At 34.4% G+C, this 27,655-nt stretch overlaps 2 protein-coding genes across 23 annotated transcripts in view; one reads left to right on the plus strand and one right to left on the minus strand.

Annotated features, from left to right (window-relative positions):
- Positions 1-2,370, minus strand: part of MARCHF7 (membrane associated ring-CH-type finger 7) — a 46,200-nt gene extending 43,830 nt beyond the window's left edge. For 4 of the 5 annotated variants that reach the window (XR_001597868.2, XR_001597867.2, XM_016152869.2 and 1 more), the window contains exon 1: positions 2,224-2,369. The gene's annotated coding sequence lies outside the window, so the exon portion shown is untranslated. Of the gene's footprint in view, positions 1-2,223 lie in introns of all 5 variants that reach the window. The other variant, XM_016152867.2, reaches the window with a different exon arrangement.
- Positions 2,371-2,454: 84 nt separating this feature from the next.
- BAZ2B (bromodomain adjacent to zinc finger domain 2B) overlaps positions 2,455-27,655 on the plus strand; it is a 281,281-nt gene continuing 256,080 nt past the window's right edge. For all 18 annotated transcript variants that reach the window (XM_016152832.2, XM_016152831.2, XM_016152842.2 and 15 more), the window contains exons 1-2: positions 2,455-2,566; positions 4,046-4,230. The gene's annotated coding sequence lies outside the window, so the exon portion shown is untranslated. The remainder of the gene's footprint in view (positions 2,567-4,045; positions 4,231-27,655) is intronic.

Genomic DNA, 27,655 nt, shown 5'->3' on the forward strand with positions numbered 1-27,655 from the left:
ATTCATTTTTATTTGGTTTAAGAATGCAACAGCTCTCAATTTCCTACAGCACAGAGTACTAGCTTTGTAAAACAATACAGAAGGTCTTTCATGTCCTGCTCTAACCTTCCAATTTGTGTCAGCAATAGGGAACAAACTGTCCATTCTTAAAACCCTGATACCATGACTTTGCAGTTTCCTTATTAAACTCTTAGTCATCCTCCACATCTCATTTAAAGCAATAGTTGCTGTAAAATTCCCCCAAGATTAAACACTCTTGTGTTCCCAGAGTACTATGTACTTAACACTCAGTTGTTTCTACGTTAGTCTGATGACTAAATTATGAGTTGTGGAGGGAAGAGGCTGTGTCAAGCTCATTCTCCTAATGCGAAGCCCTAATCTAGTAGCCAGGATATGACAAATAAATTTTCAAAAAGTTTTATATTATTTGATAATTTTGCACTATTACAATTATTTTCCTAAGTTACAATATTATAATGTGGGTAACTTGAACATATAACTAGATAAAGTTATGTGAAGTGGAGACAGAGCTGATTTAAAATTGGCTGCCTGAGTGTCACGAATGACTTTTTACACCTAACCTTCAAGTTGAACATACATACGTGTCTATATAGGAACACAATTGTGCCTTATCTAGGAAAATACACTCTTTTGTCTATGTGGCAGAAAGAGAAATCACTTGTACTTAAATAAGTTGGAATTTTAATCATTAAACCCAATCAAGAGATCACACACAGCACTGGAATAAACCCAAGACTACAAAACCGCCACGCTCACACCTGTGGTATATTTAGGAAAAAATAAAATTGTAAAAAGTTCTTACTTAAAAACATCCGTAGTAGAGAACTTACATAAATATATATACTGTGTGTGAAGCAGTCAGCACTCTGTAGGGAACACATTACAGGCAGAGTAAACTTTAAGGTTATTCAGACCAGAATTCCTGAATAAAAAAACCGGACTTTTGGAATCAATTCCAATTGTTTGTATTCACTAAAAATTCACTCTCCAAGTTAGGTCCACAGCATGTACAGTGCTACACACTACCTCATCTAATTTTAATCTCCACTTCAAGTCTAGGAACTAACTGCTATGTTTGTAAGGAAATTAGAAGAGGTTAAATAATTATAGGAAAATAAAGACTCAAACCCAGATCTTCTGACTCTAAAGCCTCATACACCACCGCTATTTCACGAAATAATAGTTTTAAGTGAAATACTGACCCCACTTCTGAAACGAAATTTATCTCATGGAAAAACCTAGCTATACTGTGTCTGCCTTAACAGTATACTGCTTGATTAAAAAAAAAAAAAAATTTAACCATACTTCTGCGTTCCAGACAGAAACTGATAGTAGTTAAGAAAAGAGGAGATTTAAAACAATGAAAAAAGAAAAGATCCTATAAAATCGGAAAAAAATTTTACTAAATTCAAATTCATTTGGCATTTACACTTAAAAGTGCCACAAGACACTAGTGATGACGAATCTATTAGCAAGACAGAGATTTCTTCCCACATATTATCTACATTTGTACATTTAAAAAAAGTATTAATTGTGGTATTTTTTGGTGTGTTTGCACACGTTCTGAAGTCTTCACTACGCAGTTTCATCAAAATGAAGGAGTACTCTACTGGTGTCTTCCATATTTTTACTTCTTACGCCAACGAGTCCGTTTTTAATACATATCATCACCTATTTCAAGAATTTGAAGAATTTACCACAAAACAAAAAGAACTCCCAAAAAAGTATTAAGATAATCTAGTACTGGAACGATCAATGGGCACATCTTCACATCTCATCTAAGGGGCCGAGCTGGCAGAGCCCTAATCCACCCAGCCTTCGACACCGCGCTCACTAAATAACTCACTTAGGACCCTCCCGGCCCGCAGGGCCCTGGAGGACCCTCCTTACCCTAGTCCAAGAGGCCGCCAAAGTAAGGCTTAAGGCCTGGCCCTCACCCACCGCACGTCTAGAAGACGCACAATCTGCCCCCCTCAGCCCGTCACAAACTCCATCACCGGACGAAAGGCCACCGGCACAGGAGCCCTGTGCCGGCATCCCTTCGTAGCCGCGGTCCCGCATCGCGCTCCTTCACCCCATCTTGCGAAGGAGGAAGCGGCCTCTGCGTCCCCGGGCCTGCACTTCGTTTCCTCCCCTCCCCCACTCGCAGCCCTGACTGGAACCACCGCCCCCAGGAGACGCCCGAGCTCCGCGGCTTACTACCTGTGCTCCGGGGCAGACACTGAACGAGGAGCGTCCCGCTCGCAGCGACCACACCGCCGCCCTCCTCCACAGAGTTCTAGGACTCTGAGGCACAGCAGTCCACAGCAAAGCACAATGGCGACCGCCCCTCTCCCGGATCCGGTGCAGAACCAGCTGCCACCGTTAATGCCCCTCCCTTCCTCTCCTCCCCCCAGTTCGCGGACTCCGCCGGCTTCTCGCGAGAGTGGCGGCGCTGCGGGGATCCGGGAGCTACAGCCGACTCGACGTACCCCACCGCGGGGTGGTGCTCTGACTGCGGCAACCGTTGAAGGGCTGTCCCGGAGGAGGCAGCGAGGCGCCACTGGTAAGCGGCTGCGGCTGACCGGCCGGTGGACTGGCGGCTGGGCCGGCGAATGTGCGGGCGCCAGGAGCGGGGCGCTGGAGGCCCAGCCCTGGCTGGTTGCCCTCGCCTAGTTGGCGAGGGGTTCCGATTCATCCTTGCCGCTCCCCAGCGCCCGAGTCCTGGTTACAGGTTCTTGCTTTCGCCCTGGTACCTCCAGGGCCCACAACTTGAAATACCGCCATACCGCCCAGTCTCTCTCTCCTTTTTTTTTTTTTTTTTTTTTTTGCGCTCAAGTGGCGCAGTGAATGTTTAGCATTGATTTGAATCAACCATTGCCTTTTCCGACCTTCCCCCTCCTCCCACTCCCTGCCCGCCCTATTTTGTGTCTGCGAGTCCTCTCCTTTCCAGGATTGGAGCCGATTGGGACCATTCGTTCCTGTCGGTGATTCAGTTTTGGTGGTGATGTACTTTTACAGTCATGTCTTTTTAAATCGTGATACTATTCTTTGATAGTGTAGCAATGGCTTTTGCAGTAAAAATTCATCCATGTAGAAAGAGGTAGGGAAATTGTGAGGCAAGTCTGGTGAAATTAGACGAAACTTACAAAAAACTAAATGTAGTAAACTAAGATGTAAATGAATACTAATACTTAAAAGGAAGTAGGTTAGAGGAAAAGCCACAATTTATATGTATTTAGATAGTATGTTGATTTGAGTGATACGTGGATTTCGAATAATGTATCAAACATAAAAGTTCTTTACCAGTAAATATAAATTGTTGAAACAGGCATACTGACGACACTTAATTTTTAAATTGACTTATTAGATTGTTGTAAGCAATTTACTGGTCTCAAATAGTTCCAACAAATGAAATATAAGGTTTATATGTATTTCCTTGTCATTTCATCTGAAGGGAATGCACATTACTATTATCCCCGTACACCCTGTCTTGGAGACTAAGGGATTGTCTGCGCTTCATTATTTTAAATTGTAAAATATTATAAATGTTAAAGATTTAAAATTTAATTATTTAGATTTGGTACATAAATGCCACTCTAACTTTTTAGGATGTGAGTTGATTAAGCATGTGGTATAGGATAAAGTGAACACATTACTTTTTCCCTCCAAACACATTACTTCTGAGGAGATTAATTCACCCTTTTTTAGAAAACTAATTTTTTTTCCCCCAGCCGGTTAGAGTATACCTGTAGCATTGTGGTTATGGGTATGCACACCCTGAAGCACCAAACTGCATGGGTTCAAATCCTAATCCTGCCTCTTACTACCCTGTTGTCTTGAGCAATTTTTAACCTTGCTAAGCCTAGATTTCCTGTAAAATGTGTTTAATAATGATATCTATACTCCATAGGACTGTTGAAAGGATTAAATGAGATAATGCATCAGTTCCTGGAACATAGTACGCATTCCATAATTGTTAGCTATTACATTCCATGTCTAAAACACCACTAATATTGTATTTCTTGGGCTTAATATTACATAGGTCCTTTAAACATCTTTTCAAGTATATTCTACGCTAAGAGGAATGACTGCACCATTTTCCTGAGCTATGGCGGTCAGACGTGGTAGCAGTAACTTCTCTACAGAACCCCCAAACCTGGCAAGGATGGTTCAGATTTTGGCAGATTATGGCTTCATCCCCACCCAGCACTGATGTTATCAGTAGAGGTGAGTGAGGCACCAATTTCCTAACCTAAACAGACCTTTAGACTCTAGTTTTATATTAATACCAGTAAATAGGTAAGGACCACTGATAAGTATGTTTTTATTCTTTAGGAATGGTTATTTTTTAATGTAGTTTCTTTGATGTGAGTTTCCAGGTAATTATAATTATCAACAAATAAATCGAGATTTTCCTGTGTTAAAGACAATTTTATAGGAATCATGGATACAAATAGATACAATAGTGACTATATTTTCTGAACTAAAAATCAGAACAAAATGATTTGACAAGCAAAATATTTGAAATCAGAACTGTTCAGATTTAGACTCCGTGGTTGCCGTTTCTACACGGAGATCTCCCACTTGACCTTCCTTTGCTGAACTTTTTATCCTTATCACCAACTCTGACACACATTTCTGTGTCTTTGTTCACCACTTGCCCATACCACTCAAATTTGTTTACAGTTTTGAACCTGGCGTTTCTCTAAATTAGGGTCTTACTACTAAATTTTTTTCCCTTTCTGCTTGTCATTTGGTCATGGTCATAACAGCTATTTACTCTTATATTTAAGTATTTATTTCTTATTTATTACTCTTATATTTAAGTATTTATTTCTTCAACTACCTGATAGCTTGAAATCTCTTTCAGATACTGAGTTTCAAAGTTCCTGTTTTCCCTGCTTTTTATCATCCCTCATCTTGATCTTCTAAGAAACTTCTCTATGGCAAGGGCATCTTATAGACATTCTTTACTTTGATTGAATGGTGTGATCTTGAAAAGGTGTAGTTTTATTTGTTTTTTGTAATTCAAATCACTTTTTAATATAGGTTATTTCTTAAACATTTTAGGAACAGGAAGTAATATCTGGGATGTGATAAAAGTGTTTATAGAAATGTCCCTGAGTTAAAAACAAAGGATGCCAATTTCTGCTCAAATGAGAGGCTTATTCATTTCTGGAGATAGGAACCTTGTGCAATCAACCAACTTGGGGATCTACTATTTAGTTATACGTACCTTTAAATACATTGTATATATTATTATTTATTTAACAATAGTTTACAGATTGAGGACTCTTCTTTCTGAGGAATACACTACGTAAAGGTCTTTCATTTTAAATCTTTAACTTAAAGAATTCTGATGTAAACCCTTGATGTAGTGATTTTGTGAATTTTTATTTTCCTCTTATCAAGTGTAATTGAAAGGTGCCACATTTAATGAATATTCAAGAGATTCTGTTGTTTGGCTTTTGCTGGATTACTGGCAATAATTTTTAATCCCCAAAGCCAATAGATAAAACAATATAAAAACAAGTAAAGAGAATACCATCATTAAACCTTCTCTGAGGAAACTCTTATGCTTACACTTATGATCTAGATCTCACTGGTTCTAGGAAAGTCGTTCCTGCTCATGTAGCTGCTCCATAATATCTGGCCTGGTCAGGAATAATTCCCAATTTATTGGGCATTTAGAATCCATGTGTATGTGAAGCACCTTTCATACTGCAACCATTTTTTAATATTGGTAATACTAGGGGTTGCAAAACTATAGTACACAGGCCAAATCTGAACCACTGCCTGTTATTGTAGTTTCGAGGGTTCGCCAGAGAAACAGAACCAATGGTATAAAGTATCTTGTCTATCCATCTAATCTATGTTATCTAGTTATCTAAAGAACTGGCTCACACAGTTGTGGGGGCTGTCAAGTTTGAAATTTGTAGGGCAGGCCAGAAGTCTGGAAAATCAGATAGGAGTTGGTGCTGTAGTCTTGAGACAGAATTTCTTCTCCAGAGAAGTTGGGTCTTTTTTTTTTTGTTCTCAAGGCTGATTAGATGAGACCCATCATACTATCAAGGGTAATCTACTTAAAGTTAACACATTATTAACCACATTTTCAAAATGCCTAAATTAGTGTTTGGTTAAATAACTTGATACTGTAGCCTCCCAATGTTAACGCATAAAATAAACTATTGAAGTCTGTGACTGCTTTCACACTACAATGGCAGAATTGAATAGTCATGACAGAGACAATATGCCCCAGAAAGCCTAAAATATTCACTATTTAGTTCTTTCCAGAAAGTGTGCTAACCACCGAAGTAAACCATAAAACCAGATTGAACTAACCCCTGTTCTTTTAATGTGGTCAAACTACACACACACACACACACACACACACACACACACACACGCACACACGCACACACACAAAACTTGAGAATGATGATAATTGATGACTATGTTCGGCCTCCATAGCCACTTCAGACTACATTTTATGAAACTTTTAAGTAGAAGAGCATTCAAGTACTAATAAATTCTTTGGGTATTTCCTCTGGCAAATTTGATTCCAATTTGTTATTATCTGAAATATTTTTTCATGTCCACATTTGTGTACAATTTTATAACAATGTATTTATGTGATTACATCATAAATATTGGCTGTATTATTATAGTCCTTTTTTCCCCTTTTTTCCCTTCTGCTTTATCCCTCATACTTTTTCTTTTTCCCTTTTCCTTTTTAATTTGGCTTTCCCACCTCTATTTACTGCTCCATAGCATACTTGCAAAATTAGTATCCTTCTGCATTTTTTCTGCATGGTCATACATTCTTAAAAGAATATTTATATCACACACAGAGAAATAGTCACATATGGAGTTTTTTTTTTTTTACCATTTACTTTATAAAACAGCATCAAATTTCATCATTCATATTCATCTTATTTTTTCACTCAAAAGTAAGTACCTCTACTTTAAATCCCTGTTTATGTTGGTTGATTATTCTTTCTTTTCAATTTCTTATAAATATTACCTCTCTGTCTTGTCTTCACAGTGTTATTTTAATTCTATCATCTGTCTCTCGACTTGCCATTTAATGTCTTTTGCCATAGATATATTCATATAGAAAAATATATCTATAATTTTATAACTTTTGGGTTTCTAGCTTAGCTTCAAAAGTCTTACCTATCCCTGGACTGTATCATGTAGTACCCTAGATTTTCTAGATTATGTTTAATTAAACTCAAATTAATTTTCATATATGGAATAAGATAATAAGATTCAATTTATTTTCTTCTCATTTCAGAGCCAGTTGTAACCAGTAACATTTCTTAAGTAATTCATTCTGTGTGATTAGAAAGGCTACCTTTGTCATACATTGAATTTTCAACTTTATACTGGATTTATTTCTGGATTTTTTTTTTTTGAAAGCTAAGCTATTCAGAACTAAAACTATGCAGAAAACTATATATTATTTAGCTCCCTTATGAATCTTATTCATGTATTAACACTGTTCTGTATTTCTATCACCTAACTGTTCTCCTATAAGGAGTGGTAACTATTTCCTCTAGAATTACCAGTACACTTTACTGGCTTTGCATTATACACTGCATGTTACACCACCAGCTTGCCTCTGACTTATCTTACTTTGTTGTTTGCACTCTTGTTTCACATTCTCAGAAGTTTGCTACAGCCATTGCATATACTTCACTTATTTAAAAACTCTTCGTCAATACTTTGTATATCATAATAATTTTTTAAAAACCGTGCACATACACACATACATACTAGTGTCTTAATAACTCTGTTCGCTATTTCGGGATCCAATTGATAAGCTTTTTACCATGGAGCCTTAGTCACTCTTGATAGGCAAGTTGGTCATTTGTACGTGGACAATATAGAAGAAATCCTATATTTTTCCCTATTATGTCATCATAAATGGTATGAGAATGGTGACATGCTTTAAATATTTCATTTCTGTTTAATGTTTGTAATTCTTAGCATTAGTACAGCACATAAACATGTTGGTGATGATTGTTGATTTTGTTATCATTTGAATATTGATGTCTTCAAAGCTAAGAAATCTGCATTTAAAAAATTATACTTTAATTTGGTTTTTAGGGGATATTAATTTAATATTTTTTATTTGTTTCCATACAGTTAATTTTGCCTAAATTTGTGTGAAGGCTTTTCTCAGGAAAGTGATCATTTCATTGTTTTCAAGTCCATTTATTAAGCTGTTTTTTAATCTTAGGGATTTGATCTCAAATAGTAACTTGAATTGAAAATTTGAATGTGTTCATATATTAGGGTCCTAGGATCTGAATGAAAACGTGAAATATTTTAATAAATATTTTGTTCTTTCTTATGTCTTTTATCCATTTTATAAATATAATGATATGACTGCTTTGTGTTAGATTTACTTACTTGAGTTAATAACCAAATATTTTCCTGGTACATCAATTTTGCTGGTAGTCATAATAATACAAATTGAGGAGTACTTCTAAAATACAATTATTTTTGTAAAATTGTATATCAGGATTTTAATAGACATTTTTTTAATCTGAATAAATAAGACATTAATCAAATTATAGTATTACAAAGTTAATCGCGTAAATGAAAATTTGTATCTAAAAAGTTTGGGCAAAGAGTTTAAAGTTAAATTTTAATAATTCTTGACAATGTCTAGAAATACTGTTACCGTTTAGTCTTATCTATGCTTGAAACTTTATTATTTATTTTCTATATTGAAAGAAAAATGTGTGGAAAGAACTATACTACAACGCTTTGCTTTTAAATCATCCAGTGAGAGGAAAGCAACTCTTAGACATTGAAATTTATTGCACCCTACTTAGAAGACTTGTTTTCTTGCTAGCAGAAACACATGTGAAATTTCTGTTGCTTTGTTCACAGCAAAATTGACACAGGTTTTCTTTGCAATATTTCTAATTAATTTTATTCAGTAAAATAATGTGTAGCAGAAAAGAAATGAACAAAAATTATTAATGTAAGATAGATGGGTAAAGAAATATTTTTAAGAATAGAATGTAAAGTGCATTTTTAAGATATAGATAGAACTATTAAAATTACATTGTAATTTTTCAAGTAGTAGTAAGAGAACATTTCCCTTTTTTTCTGAAGTTTTAAAGAATATTTTGAATTTGGCATCCCATCAATTCAAACAGATGAATGAATAAATTACTTTTGTTTATGAATAAACAACTGATACAGGCCTTCAGTCATTAAGAATGAGACCATATATTCCTGTTAAAAATCCAGTTCCCAATTCCACATGTAAGGAGCTTGGAAGTCCTCACTCCATCCTAACAACAAGTAAAAAGCTGAACAGACTGAGAAATCAGCAGTTCTTCTTAGATCCATAGAGGAAGAGGACACAAGGCAAATCACTAACACGAAGATTGGAGTGTCATCCATTTCTCCATCTGGAAGGACGTTGGTATTAAGGGAAAATATAGCTACCATGACTTCCAGTGCTTTGATGAAACCTCAGATGTGTGGCCTTCTGGCCATGTGTCTGTGATTTCATATTGTTGGAGCAGTCACTGTGTCCGTGAGGGTTGCAGCTTTCTATAAGTTGGCTGTGGCTGAAACAAGGAATAAGGCATATGCAGATTTCTACAGAAATTAATATTCCATGAAAGATTTTGAGGAGATGAGGAAGGCTGGTATCTTTCAGAAGGCAAAGTGATTTCGGAATGTAAAAATTTTGAGTTGACTTCCATGGAAATTTGTCACTGACCTGTGTTCTTGAACTATGAAGCATGAATATTTGGGCTAAGGAATAGTTCTCTTGATAAATAGACAATCAACAATGCTGTGGGGAAAAAAATGGTTGTGTTTAATAGCAAATAAAATAAAATCACTCCCTATGATTCAAATATTTATTTTGTATCCTAAATGTTTGAGTAGCAACTCTTTGAGTTACAGTATCTTCCTGTAATTTAAAAGGAAAAAAAAGACACAAAATTTTTATATGGATACTCATTCATAAAGACTTCTAAATAGTTATATTGAATATATAGTTAATTCTTTTAAATATCTTGAAAACAGCCATTATTATGGATTGTTTCCAATGCATTATTGCTTTTGCTTTTTAGGAAAGCTCTACAGTATTTCTGCATTTTATATCTATTTTTTGGAATATATGCGTAAACTTTATATCATTCAGATTATCATAGATGTTAAAGATATGAAATAGAAATATAGTATTAATGTCAAATTCTCAAAGATTTTTAAAAGAATATCTATCCAAAAGGTGAACAGCCAGCTGTCTAATATTATACTTGTGATTTATTTAAAATAAATTTACAGATAAATATAATAAATTAAAAATAAATTCATTATAAAGTAGTTGGTAAGACAAAATTTTAAAACTTTGTGCCCATATTTTTTGCTGTTATGTGGTTTGATAATTTAAAACACATTTAGTATGCTTTTCATTGATGTTTTAAAACTATTTTAAGCTTCCTGTTTTAAACACTTTGAAAATTTTATTAGGATAACTTGATTAAGTGATTCGTATTAGCAACGAGATAATATGGGCAGCTCATATATTTCAGCAAAGAGAAAATTTGAAGGTAGTCACATTTTCATTACTTGATATCTTTAATTTTTGAACAATTTTTAAAGGTCCTTACATGTTTAATGTGAATTTTTATGAATAAGGAGTTTACATAGACATGCTATATGGGTAAAAGTCCTGACTGTTGACTCATATGGTTTAGATAAATAGCTAAAAATCAATACATAAGGTTCTAGGAATTCTGAGTCGGTAGAATGCATTGTAATATAAGATGAATAAAAACTACTGTAGGCTTTGCGGATGTGGCATTACAACTGGACAGAGGTAGGGGTTGTATTTCAAATAGAACGTAATCAGAATCAACATTCTTGTGACGAATCAAGTACGGAGGCAAAACGTTAAAGGGCATGTATCCACTGAAATTTATTGTAAGCCCCATGAAAAATAGAATTTGAAAATTCAGGGTTTGTTTATAACCATGACTTTTCAAATAATAGTGTCGATGTGCTTGTACCAACTTAAATATTGATTTACTCTGTATACTCCAAAAGTCTTCATAAAAGGGTATATGCCATTTTACAAAGAATATTCGAGACTGTTTCTTAGTTTATATCATCATCTCCTACAAGGATACTGGGTATGTATAAATCCATTCTGTATTCTTTGCTGTGTCACAGCACACTACTTCTAGTATCTGGGATAGCCAGAGGACAGTCCTTGGAAGCTGTAGGCACTCAGTAAATGTTAAATAAATGAGCGAACATGGGGTTTGTTTTTTGTAAAGTGCTTAAAGTAGTTAAATGGTAATTGTTTGCTAGTAGTGCATATGCATTAAATATGTTTGGACAGATAGAATAATTATTGTCTTGTTGCTGAGAAATCTTTAGTTAAGATACTATTTAATTATGTGAGAAATGTTTATAGCCATTTAAAAATTATTTTTAGTGCTTTTGGATGCAATTGTAAAATGAATAGACAGATTTTAACTCCTAAGAACTATTAAGAAAGAAAGCATTCAGAGTGGTATTAAAAGTCAACTCACCATGATTTAGAAATATGATAGGAAGGACTAAACATTTTTATTACATGAAGTAGCAGTAGCTCACATTAAAGTATTTTTATATCGAAGAAAAAATAAGATTGTTTGCAATACCATACAGTAACAGTATTTGATAGAAAGGGCTAACTATTATATATATGATATGGCAGTACCTTTTAGTAAAATCTTTTTATATTGGGGAGGATAGTAGATTAGTGGAGATACTCAGAGGAGGTAGGGAGCAACTGGGGGGATCATTTTATGAACAATATAGTTGTCTAACCAATGTATTATATACTTGGAACTAATTTAAATAAATAAATTTGTTTTTTTAAAAAAGATACTTCGAGCTTCCTAAGATACTGCAGTGCTATAGCATTTGTGGTTAGCATAGTAATATGACCTAGGCAAAATTGTAATTATTGGTAATTTGCATTTAGTCTTTTCATTCTAAATTTCAAAATGTTTTACAAGAACTAATTAAACTGTTCAAAACTTCTCATAATAGGTATTATCAAATTAATTACATATTTCATATGAAAGAAAAGCTGAGAGAGGCAAAGTTATTTACCTAAGATCACAGTATTTAACTGGTAGAAACTGAGTAGTTCCAAATTCCCAGTAATCAGTTCTAACTCCTATACAAAATAAAATTGGTGCAGTAATACCCAAGGAGTGCTATAGTAGCTCCAAGAATAAAGATACTTTGTCACAGCAATTTAAAGAAATACCTTTATTAAAACAAGTATTCCAACTCAATTTCTATTAAGTGTAGATTGATAAACATGTTTTTATAAGATGTCAGTATTTAAAGAGATAGTAATTGCATTTGAATTTTATTTTTAATATCGTGGTCATTAAGTTTTTCACATGTGCTCTGTTCTGGTAAGCAAGGCTCAAGAAAAACCAAAAGTTGTGTAGATTGTGAATCAGATACTCTCTCATATAGACAATAGGATGCATTACTAACTTATTTATCACTCTCGACTATTTAAAGAAAAATAATTTTCCCAGTGGAGAGAGAACCTTAAACAAAAGATAGTAGCTCTTTTTGCATATAAGACTTCTACATTATTTTGTATTTTAATTAACAATTTTTTCTTTTATTATCATATAGATAACCATATGGTTCATGAATTGCTTGAATATCATGGTAGGAGTACAGTAACTTTAATAAGAATTCATCTTATACTATAATGTCCATTGAATCAGTGAGCATTAGCCAGTTGCAATATTGCCTTCAAGCAGCATTACCATTGCAGTACTAGAAGAGACATACCCCAAATCATTAAGAACCCGCCAGTTCTTCATCCAGGAAAAACAAACAAAATATTTACAAAAGTATTAAAAAATTCGGTAGCTGAAGTAACGGCAAATGCATGAATCTGAATCTCCCTACACATCCTCCTTAAAATAGTTAAGAAGAACAAACACAAATACATAACCATAGTCTTAACATAAATAGAACACAGAGAACGATCAAACTTCAGGTTATCTCTAAGTAGAAAAATGAATACCAAGTCATAGCAACCCATCATTTATACCCCTGTGCAAGCCTTGGTGGAGAGCAAGGGTGCCTGCGAAAAAATTGCAGAGGTCAAGAGGGGAGCTCGTGACAAGCTTAAAACTGACCTGAAATCACTTTCAGGAAAAGTAATTTCTTCCTAAATATGGAAATACTGAAAAAGTGTCCTGATAGAGCAAACCACAGGAAGTGGGCTTACAAATTTGTATAGGACAGAAAGAGGCAGTTTTGGAAAGGCAACTCTTTAGGGGAGAAGAGACAAAAAAAAGAGGAAGGGATAAATGCTTTTTGGAAACTAAACAGTTGAAAAAAGAAGCAAGAGAAGAAAATTTAGGATCCTTCAAGGCAGGAAAATATTTTTTAAAATAGAAGGGCAAATTCCTTCACACTGTACTGGACTCAAATTCAATCAGTAAAGAAACCGGTAAAGCAGAAGACATTCTTAAACTGGGAATCTTGTAAACTAAATAAATTGATGTAGAATTCATTTTGGAAAAACATGAGAGAATAGCCAGGAATTGTTTCTGGCAGGAATCATCAATGGGTTCAACAACTAATGCATGAAGATTTGATGACAAGGATATTTTTACAGTCTCAAAATACTTCCCCACAAGATAACTTACTAATCACTAATGGAAAAAAATAGCAACTTTACAGTGGAGACACTACCTTATCAAGTTGTCAAAATTAACATTATTAGTAATGGAACAAATAGACACAGTGCATCTGGATAGGATGCACTGAGAGCATAACATTACTTCCGTGGTATTCCTGCAAAAGTATATAACCAGAATATAGGCATGAAGAAACATCAGTCAAACACAAATTGAGAGACATTTCACAAAATAAATGTCTTGTAATCTTTAAAAATATCAAGGTCAATAAAAACAAAGAATAAGGAATTTGTTCCAGATCAATTGAAAAAAAAAAAAAACTCATTGATTTGCACAATGTAAATACAAGCAACTAATTGTCTATTATATTTTAGTAAAGCAGGAAAAAAAAAAAGACTAAAGAGATAAGACAATTTAATACAGTGTTTGACATTGGGTAGATCATGGTCCAAAACAGAAACAATTGTTATTTTTATTTTATTATTCTATTTTTGTTATAAAGGACATTAGTGGAACAATTGGCAAAATGTGGAAGTTTCTAGATTGTATTGTGTTAATGGTAATTTTCTTATTTTGATAAAAGTGCTATTTAAGGGAATACATTAAAATATTTAGGAGTAAAGGGGAATGATGTTTGTAGCTTGTTATCAAATCCAGAGAGAAATCTGTAGAGGAAAGAGACTGATGAAACAAATGTGGTAAAATGTTAAGTTTCGGGAATCTGAAGTGCGTTTGGAAATTCTTTGTACTTAAAAAAAAAACAAACTTATTTTGGAATAATTTAAGATTTAAAGAAAAATTAGAGAGTACATGCCTCACCTAATTTCAATTTCCTCTGATGTTATTTTAAAGTACTGTGATATATTTTTCAAAACTTAGATACCAGCATTGGTATATTACCATTAACTAAACTCCAGACTTTATTCAGATTTTACCTTTTTTCCATGAATATTCCTCTAGACTCCATACATTAATTACATTTTACAATTTTTTTAAATGTCCCTTTTTCCCTCCAAGATCCAATCCAGGGTACCCCATTGCATTTGTTCATCATCTCTCACCAGTCTCCTCTAGTCTCTGACAGTTTCTCAGTTTTTCCTTATTTTTCATGACTTTTTAACAGTTTTGAGGCATACCAGTGAAATATTTCTAGGCTGTCCCTCAATTTTGGTTTGTCTTATGTATTTCTCATGATTAGACTAGGGTAATGGGTCTTCAGAAATAATACTACAGAGGTAAAGTACCCCTCTCATCTCATTATATCAGGGAGTATATGCTGTCAACAGGTTATCTCTGTGATATAATCTTCGACTTCTTGGTAAAGTAGTGTCTGTCAGGTTTTTCCTCTGTAAAGTTCCAATTTTTACCACTCCATTTGGAAGGGAGTCACTAAGTTCAGTCCACTCTCAAAGGTGGGGTGGTGGGCCAGATTAAAGGTTAGGCTTTACCTCCTGGATAGGATAGTTTCTATTTATATTATTCAGATTCTCTGTAAGGAAGATTTGGTTCTTTTCCCCTATCTATATATCCTTTCTCTACATTTATATAGACTCATGTGTATTTCTTTTATTCTTTGAGTTATGCTCTAATACGTGTGTGTGTGTGTGTGTGTGTGTGTGTGTGTGTGTGTGTCACTCAAATAGTTCCAGCTTTGATAGTTGAGAGTTCTGGTAGACTCCTATGGCCTTTTGACATGTCTCCATCCTCTTGGTTTGTGCTTTCTGGTTCCATGCATCCTGATAGTACAGAATGCTTCTGCCCTGCCTGGTGGTTTCTCTGCTCTAGCCCTACAATTGATTGCTTCTCCAGATTGTTCTCTTTTTTTGGAGAATGATATTTAGAAACCAAGATTTTTGCACTGAGCGGTTTGTACTATTTTGTTAACTTTTCTAAAATGAAAACATTTCAAAATGAAAAGTAAAAAAATGAGTTGAAGGTTGTAAGACGCATATCCTATTTGTTATTCTTTAGTGTTCTCCCTACTTAAACTATTATGTCAGTTGCCAAATGTTACATTTTAAAATTCATAGATGCTTATTTATTCTAAATAAAAAAATATATATATATATGTTTTACCTGGTTTCTGGAAATTATTAATAAAATTATTCTACAACCTCAGTAGAACATTTTTGTTTATTTTATTTGGATCTTTTAAATAGAGTAGAAACACTTTGTTATATTTCCCTCTTATGTAAAGCATAGAGGTATGTGATTAAATTCATAAAACTTTACATAACAAAACTAATGAGGAAGCAGTCTAGTTCAACAAGCATACATAAAAGGGCATAGCAGAGGCCTAAAGGAAGGAGATCTTAACATTACTCACAACTCTTTCAAGCAATGATACCTCCACCCTCAAATTCCACTTTGGTGAATGAACATTATGTGGACAGCTTGGCCTGTTTGACAGGAAATTCTGTATATGAAAATGTAGCATTTCTTAGGGAAGGTTTTAAAAATACCTCTTTGATCTGTGACATGTAAGAAGGTTACTACTATACCAGATCCTTTTATTCTGTATCTAGAAAATCATTTTAGAAAATAAATTATTTCTTCAAGAATAAAAATGAATTAGGAAAGCACAAATGGGGATATAGCTAGCTATACTTCAACTCTTAGTGACATTAAGAGTATATTAACAAAAAAAGTAAAAAGAAATATGAATAAATGTAACAAAGATATAATTTGTACGATCTGATTCCATTTTTATATAAAAAGGATGTATACATTCATGTTTATATATGCATAGAAAATTTTTAGGTATTGTCAGTCTGCAGGTTGCTGCCAATTGGTGTGTCATGAAATCAATTTAGTAAGTCACACTACCATTTTTTGAGATTAAATAAAAAACAAAATGTCAGCTTTTAGCATATGAGAAGTATGATTACTATTACCAAAACATTTATTTCAGATGTTTATGCGTGTGAGTGAGCAATTTCTAGGTCGTGATATAAAATACATTCTTATTTTGAGTCTGGGTCATAAAAAGTATTTGAAAATGTGATTCTAGAATTGTAGACCAAAAATACTTAAGAATGGACCTCTACGGAGTTAGCGGTTTTGGGAGAAAAAGTATGGAAACTTTAACTTCTTTATAGTTTTGCATAAACACTACAAAGAAATAAGATAACAAAATTACACAAAGTGGCATCTAATTTGCCGCTTCCAAACAAAGTTAGTATAATTCTGTCAAATCTTCTCTACCATGATGTCCCTATCTCATTTTTTTCGTGGAAGCTTCTAGAGCCTAATATCAGCTCCCTTCTTCTTCTCTTACTACTTAAGCCTTATTACTCACAGCTGGCTAAATGTGCTGCCAGGGGTGCTATATAATATACAGTGTATGGACCGCATCAATTTTCCAGTATCCTCCATCCCCCCCCATAAAATCTGAATTCTGAAATATTTCTGATTCAAATATTTCACATAACAAGTTGTAGATTTTTTTTATTCACTAATGTTTAGCCTCTGCTGTTCTTGGTGCAGTGCATGGCGTCAGTCTTAATTTTCATTCTTTTAGATAATCTGTTTATTCTTCCTGATACATTGAAGATTTTCTCTTTAATATCCCATATTTTCATCATGATATATCTAAGTGGGTGTGACTGTTTATTCTACCTGTGCATTATCTGTGGATTTAAATATCTCCTCAATTCTAGAAAAAAATTCAGCTCTTATCTATTCAATTCAATATTGCTCTTCTATTGTATGCTAAATAATCTCTAGAATTATGATCAGATATATGTTGGAGCCTCTAAAACTATCTATTGGTCTTCTAAATGTATTTTTCTCTTTATTTCTATGTCTTTCTCTGTTGAGAATTTATCCTATCATTTTGGTAAACAGTGTTGTTGAACCAAAAACACTCTTCCACTTTTTCTTTATATGCAGTAGGTAACTATGTGTTTCAGAAAGGGTGTAAGGGGTACAGGCACATTGGAACAGAGTTTGACAGTTTCTTAGAAAGTTAAACATGCACTTAACATGCAACCTAGCTATTTTATTCCTAGGTATTTACCCAAGAGAAATGAAAACTGTTCATACAGAAAATTGTACACCAATGTTTATAGCAGTGATATGCTTTATTATATTAAACAAAAGTACTATGTATTATATAAAAGTAGGCTAAATAAGCACCACAACTCCCGAGATAGCCACATCCTAATTTCTAAAACCTAAAAAGTTACCTTTTATGGCAAAAGGGACTTATCGATGTGATTAAAAGGTCTTTAAAGGGGGCAGTTTTCTTGGATTAACTGGGTAAGATTTAAATGTAATCACAAAAGTTTTTATAAGAGGAAAGCACAAAAAGGTTAATATGGAAGAAGGTAGGCAATAGGACAACAAAGCAGAGATTGGAGTAGTGTGGCCAGGGACCAGAGAATATGGGCAATCTAAAAACTTGAAGGAGCAAGAAAGATATAGATTCTTCCTTGAAGCCCCAGAAGGAACCAGGCCTGTCAACACCTTGATTTTAGCTATATATAACTCATTTCAAGCTTCTGACATGCAAAACTATAAATTTGGGTTTATAAGGCACCAAGGTGCCATATCTTGGCTGTTATGAATGATGCTGCAATGAACATGCAGGTGCAGCTATCTCTTCAATATCCTGTTTTCATTTTTTTTTGGATGTATACCTGAAAATGGGATTGCTGGATCATATGGTAGTTCTACTTTTAATTTTTCAAAGAAGTCCCATATTGTTTTCTAGTAGCTATACCAACTTACATCAGCAGTACATAGAGGTTCCCCTTTCTCTACACCCTAAGTTAACTTAGCTAAAGGTTTGTCAATTTTATCTTTTTTAATAAATCAGCCCTTAGTTTCATTGACCTTTTAAATTATTTTTCTGGCCTCTTTCATATATTTCTTCTCTAATCTTTGTTATTTCCTTCATTCTGCTAACTTTGGGCTTAGGTTGTATTTTTCCTAGTTCCTTGAAGTAAAAATGAGGTTTAGTTTCTGAGATCTTTTTTGTTGCTTAATGTAGGCGTTTATAAATTTCCTTCTTAAAATTGCTTTTGCAGCATCCCATAGGTTTTGATACATATTTTTTTTATGTATTTTTTTTCCTCTCTTTGTCCCCCCCCCCCTCCACTTCCACCCCTGACCTATGGATGTTGCCATACCCCCGGTGTGCACCCGGCATGCACCCAGGATGCACCCAGGGCCAGGTGCACCCGGGGTATGGTCTGTGGCTCCACCTGGGGCACAAACCCAGGACCTTCTGCAAGTAAAGCAGACGTGCTAACCACTGCACTATGGAGCCACCCTTTCTAGATATTTCTTGATTTGCCTTTTAATTTATTCTTTGACGTATTGGTTATTCAGGAGTGTATTATTTCATCTCCACATATTTGTGAATTTTTCAGCTTTTCTCATGTTCCTGATTTGTATTTTATACCATTGTGGTTAAAAAGATACTTGGTATGATTTCAGTCTTCATAAATTGTTATGACTTGTTTTGTGATGTATCCTGGAAAATATTCCCTTTGTGCTTAAGAAGTGTGTGTCTTCTGTTGCTATTGGGTGAAATTTTTTGTATGTGTCTGTTAGTTCCATTTGGTGTAATGTATAGTTCAGGTCCAATGTTCACTTGTTGATTTTCTGTTTGGGTGATCTATTGTTGAAAATGGGCTATTGTTATTGCATTGTTTAGTTCTCCCTTCAGTTCTGGTAGTATTTGCTTAATATATTTAGGAGCTTTGAGTGCATATATATTTATGGTTGCTGTATCTTAATAAATTGACTCCCTCATCATTGTATATTGGCCATCTTGTCTCTTGTTAGCATTTTTGGCTTAAAGTTTATTTTTGTCTGGTATAAGTATAGCTACCCATGTCTTTTGCTCTGCACTTGCATGGAATATCTTTTGCCATCCTTTATCTTTCAGCCTGTGAGAGTCTCTAAAGCTGTAGTGAGCCTCTGATAGGCAGCATATATTTGGGTCTTGCATTTTGGCCATCCACCCACTCTTTGCCTTTTGATTGGAGAATTCATTTACATTCAGAGTAATTATGAATAGATGAGGACTTATTAATACTATCTTACTGTTTTCTGGCTTTTTTATAATTCCATTATTTTTCCCCTTGCTACCTACCTTTGTGGATTAATGATTTTCTATAGTGGTATGCTTTGATTTTCTTCTCTTTATCTTTATTCTGACTGTAAATTTTATTTTGTGGTTACTGTGAAGCTTACATAAAGCATCTTATGTACATAACAGTCTATTTTGTGCTGACAACAATTTAACTTGGATCGCATACAAAAACTCTACCTTTTTACTCCCCCCTTTTATGTTATTGACATCACCATTTTTATCTTTTTTGTGTTGTGTATCCTTTAAAAAATTGTCAAAACTGTAGCTGTTTTAAATATTTTTGTTCTTTAACGTTTACATTAAGTAGTAAATACATCACCATATTGCAACATTAGAGTATTCTGAATTTGGCTGTATGCTAACCTTTACAGTGTTGTATATGTTCCTATGTTTTCATGTTACTAATTAGTGTCTTTTTTTTTTTTCAGGTTGAAGAACTCTTTTCAGCATTTCATGTTAGGCAGGTTTAGTGGTGACGAATTCCCTCAGCTTTTGTTTACTAGGGAAAGTCTTTATTTCACCTTCAGTTCTGAAGGATAGGTTTACTGGGTAAAGTTTCATGGTTGGCAGTTTCTTTCTTTTAGCGCTTTAATATATCATCACATTCTCTTCGGGCCTGCAAGGTCTTTACTGAGAAATCGTTGATAGCTTTATATGGGCATTTTTTTTCTCTTATTACTTTTAAAATTCTTTCTTTGTTTTTGGTTTTAAACAGTTTTATTATTATATGTCTTGGAGAAGATTGTATTGAAATTTTGAGGTGACCTATTAACATCATGAACTTGGATGTCTATATATCTCCCCAGACTTGAGTAGTTCTCATCCATTGTTTCTTTAAGCTTTATACCTGCTTTTTCTTTCTCTTTCCCTTTTAGGACTCCAGTTATGCGTTCCATTATTTCACTTGATAGTGTCCCATAAGTACCATAGGCTTTTTTCATTTCTTTTCATTCTCTTTTATTTTTGCTCCTATGATTGGATAATTTCAGTTACTCTGTCTTCTAGATCTCTGTTCTGCTCATCCATATCTACTGTTGAAACTCTCTACTGAATTCTTCAGTTCAGTCATTGTATCACTGTGTTCTTCAGCTCCCAAATTTCTGTTTTGGGTTCTTTTCATGTTTTCTGTCTCTCTCTCTCTTGAACATCTCATTTTGTTCTTCTGTTGTTTTCCTGATAGTGTGAAATTGTTTGTATTCTCTTGTAGTTCTGTGAGTGTCTGTGTAACAATTATTTTGAATTCTTTGTTGGGTAATTTCTAGATCTCTTTGGGCTATTTACTGGAGGTTTACTGTATTCCTTTTATGAATACATGTTTCTCTGATTCTTCATGAACCCTGCACGTTTGATGAAGCAATCACCTCTTCTAGACTTTACAGACTGACTTCAGTAAGGGAAGCTTTTCACCTATGTGTGGGGGCATGGTGGATTATGTTGTGACCTTGGTTCTAGTGGTGCAGAGTGCCAAGTTGGGCCCTGTAGTAGTACCAGGTCCAGCAAGGACATGATATCTCTTTGGCTCACCCTGTTAAGAGTCCATAGCATTGACAACTGTGTGGTCGTTGGCAAGCACTGCAGGAGATGAGCAGTGACAGCAAGGACTGGTGGCATTCTCAGTAGCTTTTCCAGGTCTGGCAACTAGAGATTAGGGCAGGAGGGAAGCCTGGAGCCAATGGTACACACACACTTAGCTGCAGATGCTTTTGTAGTAGCAGGGCCCGTTGCAGACATATACATAGTGATGGGGCCAGTGCAGGTAGCAAGGGCTAGGGCCAATTATAGGCTTACTGGCAGCCATGGAAGCCTTGTCAACATGCTCTCTTGTGGCTGCCCACTATTATACTGGGTGTGTACATAAAGTGGAAGTTGGTAATGGGGGTTGGGTACATGCTACTACACACCTGGGAGTCAATACAAGTGAGCACCGTGGTGCCAGCTAGTGACAAGAGACAGGGCCTGTTTTAGGCCTACAAGCAACTGCAGGGCTTTGACTCTCTGTATGCTCATCTGTGGGTACACACACTCCCCCCAGGTGTGTGCACTGTAATGAAGGCTGATAACAGGCATCAGACCAGTGGTGTGTAAATACACAGCTAGAAGGTCTAGCTCTGAACATACCAGTGGGGGTCAGCCAAATGGGTCTAGGCTTGCATCTTGCATTTGTGTAGCTATAGAAGCCGGAGCTGGCTACGTGTGGAGCTGGGCTCTGACAGATATGGGGAGAGACTCAGGCAGCTAGTTTTTTATGCTTGTGCAGATGCGGTGGGCCATTGTTGGCTAATTCCTGTGGTCCAGTATCTGGTGAAATCTGCTAGGGGGTCCCTAGAGGCTTTGTTGGCTGTTGGCTTTGTCAGCGGTAAAATCTGCTGAGTTTGTCTACAGAGCAGGTCTCTGAACTGAGTTCACTCCTGCTGCATATCTATTAGTAATAGCCTCTGTTTTTCTTCTTTTCATCTAGGCTAGGTCTTTCTATACATCTCAGGTTTGATGGTCTAGGTGGGATGAAACTGAAACGGTAGATTCATGCAGTCCCCAAGAAGCTAGAGAAGTTGGTTGTTTACCTTGCTCCTCTTCCTTTCCTGATGAGATGAACCCTTTCTATCTGAAGTTCTTTTTGGTGCTGAACAGTGCCAGCTTGGGGGATGGGATAATGCAGACAAAATGAAGTCGTTTTCCTTCTTTTCTTGTGTGATTATTCTGTTTGTTCTGTTTCACTGTGTTGCTAAAACTTTTTAAGTGGATGCTTGCAGAGCTGATATTGTTCGTGGATAGCTGTCCAATCTTGATCTTTCTGAAGGGTATAGGGAAGCTGGGTTCTCCTACGCTATTTTTTCCACAGCCTTTCCTAAAATTTTATGTTTTTTATATTTGAAATAGAGTCCAAGTATCTACTTATACTATTGTAATCTAACACTGATGTCTCACAAATAGGTAGTATGAAGACATAAAAACGCAGACTTATTATCAAATAAGTGCCAGACACAAAAAGTATTAGTTTAATACAATAAGCGACAAACAGGATTTTAACGATTTCTCAACTGACTGTAACCTTCAACTCCATGCACTTCTTCCTCTTTCTTCTCCTTTTGTTCTTCCTCTTCCTTTGTCCAAGATTAGGCTTCTTTCCTATGTACACTTTAGATTTTATTCTGGTACTAATGGCTGCCCAGAACTACCCCGTCAGTATTTCTCTTACTCTGTCTTATGAAAAATCATACATTTGTAAGGTAATAAGCCTAGGATTAAGAATGCTTCGGAACACAAGAAGTGTTAGCAAGGATGTGGAGAAAAGAGAATCCTCATGCACTGTTAGGATTGTAAATTGTACAGCCACTATGGAAAACAGTATGGCGTTTCCTCAAAATAATTAAAAATAGAACTACCATATAATCCAGCAATTCCATCTCTGAGTTTATCTGAAGAAAATAAAAACTAATTCAAAAAAAGATATATGCAGTCTTCCTCTGTTAATTGCAGTATTATTTACAATAGCCAAAGTATAGAGGTAACCTAGGTGTCCACTGACTAGAAGAATGGATAAAGAATTATGGGGTGTGTGTGTGTGTGTGTGTGTGTGTGTGTGTGTGTGTGTGTAATGGAATATTACTCAACAACAAAAAAAAATGAAATCTTGCTGTTTGTGACAACATGGATTGGTCTACAGAGTGTTATGCTAAGAGAAATAAGTTAAACAAAGAAAGACAAATGCCGTATAATTTTCCTTATATGAGGAATCAAAAACAAAACAAAACAAATGAATAAAACAGAAACAGATTTATAGATAAAAACAAACTGATCATTGCCCAGAGGGAAGGAGGAGGGGGATGGATAAAAAAGGTGAAGGGCAATAAGAGGTACAAACTTCCTTATAAAATAAATAAGTCATGGGTATATAATGAATAGCATAGAGAATATAACCAATAGTATAATAACTTTGCATGTTGACAGGTTTTTACTAGATTTATCCTGGTGACCACATCGTAAGGTATACAAATGTTGAGTCACTCACTATGTTGTAGACGTGAAAATATAATATTTTACGTCAACTGTAATAATAAAAAAGAATGCTACAGAACATTATTTATTCCCTAAAGCTAAAATAATTTTATAGAGATTGCAATTTGTTGCAAATAATTTCTCCTAAACCAGAGATGGAAAATTTGTTGCAGCTAGAGTCCCAGTTCTAATTATGTAGTAGTGGCAGCCTAGAGCTGTGCACTGAGGTTTTGAGGCTACATTAAGACTGTACAGCAAAGTAAGTGTGCTTTGATTGATTAATGATGTATGCCATGAGCAGAGGAAGAAGAAATAGTGGCTCAATTATTTGCCATATCTTTCCAAAGTTTTTAAATATAATAAATGTCTATGTTTAAAGGAAGTTGGATTATTTAGTCTCTCTATTTCACTTTTCCTATATGTAAGTAGATATAATTTTCTTCTTAACACTAATTCCTGAATAGTGATGAAGTAATTTAAGCATTGAAAGTATTTAAATTTTTCTTTTATGGAAGTTATATTTTTGTGTCACATTCTGTTTAAATATCTGACTTATGAAAGGTTTCTAATATCAAATCATCCACATTTAAAAATTAGAAAAGAGCCTAGTCACAAATGCTTGTAGACTCTCTCTTCAAAATCATGCCAAACCGGAAACAACCTACAAGTTCTTCATTGGCCTAATATATAAACAAATGCTGGTACTTCTCTTTGCATTATACACCATCCCATATAATATATAATATACTATAGAATAGTATTCATAAATGAAAAGAAATGAACTATTCATATATGAAACAACTCGAATGCATCTCATAGGCAACATACTGAAATGAAGAAGCCATTCTCAAGAGGTTACATTCTGTATGATTTTTTAAAATAAAATACTTATGAAAAGACAAACCTCTATTGATAGAAAAAAGATCAGTGGTCATCAAGGGTTAGAGATTGTGGAAATGTGACTACAGTGGTATAGTACAAGAAATTTTGGAAGTGGGCGGTGGGGTTTTAGAAGTGTTCTATATCCTGATTGTGATGGTAGCAACGTGATTCTGTACATATGTTAAAATTTATAGAAGTGTCTACTCTCCAAGAAAGTCAATATTATAATTTTATTTAATTTTTTAATATAATTTTTTTATTAATTTTAAGTATATGTATGTTGGTTAGACATTTGTAGTTTATGAAATGATCCCCTGATTACTCTATCTTCTCTCTGATTCTACACATAGCCATTACCTTACTGCTGTCTGCATTCCCTGTGCTATGGTCCCCAGCCCTGTAACCCTATATCAACTAGTAATTTATACTTTAAGCCTTTACCACTTTCTCTCAGCCTAAAACCCCCTCCCTTCTGGCTGTCACCAGATTGTTCTTTATATTTGTGGGTCTGTTTTTGATTCATTTGTTCTTTTTGTTCCTTAGATTCTGCATATCAGTGAAATCAAATGTATTTATCTTTCAATATTGTAATTTTAAACATGAGAAGAATGTAGAATGGGATTTTGAGTAATCTTCAGGTTATAAGTGTGCTATGATATGAAGTGAAAGGAAAATTCTAAGAATTAAAATAAAAGATCTGAAAACTCTATATACGAAAAAAAAAAAAAAAAGCCCAGTGTACAGCAATTTGGTAGTTAGGGTTAGTATTTCATGTTTTATGAATGTGGCTTGTATTTTGTAATGGAAAGGGTATAAAACATTTGTATTATTGATACTTCTTTCACTATCTGCTTGAGTGAACTCAAGTCATTTAATTGCTCCAGTCATCATGTTCTTTTATTATCAAATGAAAAGATTCTGTGCTTTTCAAACTGAAAGACTCCTAATAAGCATTTTACTCCAGAATATGTGTTTGCCTTAATACATAGCATTAAGTAAAATAGATGCTCTAGGAAATGTTCCATGTTGTTTTTCTGATTCCTTCTTATAGTTACTAATATTACATCCTCTAGTTAGAATAGCATGAGACTAGCTAATTTAATATCTCTCTTAGCTGTAATATTTGTTTAATTTTTGCCAGATGACTTTTTAAAATTTTCATGTTTTAACTATTCCTATTTTAATACCATGAAGAACAGAAATTTTAGACCACTAGGTGGAGATGTAAACAATACAGTATTTGTTGTTTCTTTTGTGCTTGGAAGTAACTTAATACAGCCTTAAGCATAATTCCCGGAAGAGGGGAGAAAACCAAGAACAGATCCACAAAGTACTTGTTTTTTATCTTTCTAGATGTTATGGTAATCTGTATTTGGGAAAAATTAAGCTTCTGTATTAAGACTGAAGTCATCTGTATTCAAATAACATATTGTAAAACCAAAATTTCTTTGAATGACTCCATTGTCACAATATGTGATATTCATTGTTTGACAGGTTTATTTTGGCCTGCTACATGTTTAAAAATGGATATAAAGTCAGAAATAAAATATAACAATTAAGATACATTGTAATTCCTTCTGGGGTTTTCCATTTTTCTGATGTTATAAAAAATGTGAATGATCATTTGCCTCTTTTTAAAGATACCTTTAATGTTAATTTATGGTTTATAAGTAATTTTTAGTCTTCTACATATGATTAGCAAAAATATAGCTACACAAAACATTACGAATATCTTTACAGGATTGCTTTATTACAAAATAAAGCAATTATTGTGCTGTGTTGCAAACCGTCTTTTAAAGAGTGCTTGAGATAATATTAGGGGAAGAGGAGTTTTTTCTTATCTCTAAAATGAAGGGACCTGTATGTATTCGGAGGTAAAATTATTTTCTTATTTCTTGAGATTTTTCTTACACTTTTATATTTGTATCACTTTTCAGTCAAATGCACATGTTATTAATAATTATATGAGCTTTGGTTTTTATACATCATTTCACTTTTGAAGATTCCCTTGCAGCATAGTACAGGGCTTCTATCCGGTAAAGACTGATACCCATTGTCTTTTAGGAGTCTCTTAAATTTTTAGTTGTTCATTGCCTCATCCTCAGCATTTTGACTCAGCTGAAATTAAAAGGTTTTACCATACTTATTATAATTTAAATGATTTATTTAACAGGGATTTATAAACAGTCAATTTATAGCATAATTGGGATGAATTATTACATATCTGTGAAATTGTTAGATAAAATCTAGCTTGGAAATGGAGATCTGAGACTATGATATATTGTTTACAACTTAATTAACTAAATATAACAATTTTCAGTGTCACTTTTGTAAGACTGTGGTTAAAATGTATGTAAGATTTATCATTCTAACCATTCAGTAATATTGTGGTAACATATCCATAACATAAATTTTATCATTTTCATCATTTTTTAAAATTAATTTTTATGATGATATTGTTAATGCAATCTGGTTTCAGCTGTACATTTTAACAGTAAGGCATATATATATATATATATATATATATATATATATATATATATATATTGCGTTGCGTGTTCACCTCCCACAGTTAGATTTCTTTCTGTCACCACATATTCAACCCCTTTTATCCCATCTACCTCCTCCCTCCCTACTCCCCCTTCCCCCATACCCTCTGGTAACCATAAATCTATTGTCCATGTCCATGAGTCTCTGTTTGTGCTGTTCATTTGATGCTTTTAGGTTTATATACTACATATAAGTGATATCATGTAATTTTCAACTTTTTCTGTCTGGCTTATTTCGCTTAGCATGATTATCTCGAGGTCCATTCATATCGTCACAAAGGCAGTATTTCATCTCTTCTTATGGCTGAGTAACATTCCATTGTATATATGTACCACAGCTTTTTTATCCAGTCATCTATCGTAGGACACTTCGGTTGCTTCCATGTCCTGGAATTTTCATCATTTTGAAG

The sequence above is a fragment of the Rousettus aegyptiacus genome, unplaced genomic scaffold (genome assembly GCF_014176215.1).
Source record: "Rousettus aegyptiacus isolate mRouAeg1 unplaced genomic scaffold, mRouAeg1.p scaffold_m13_p_2, whole genome shotgun sequence".
NCBI classification, from domain to species: Eukaryota; Metazoa; Chordata; class Mammalia; order Chiroptera; family Pteropodidae; genus Rousettus; species Rousettus aegyptiacus.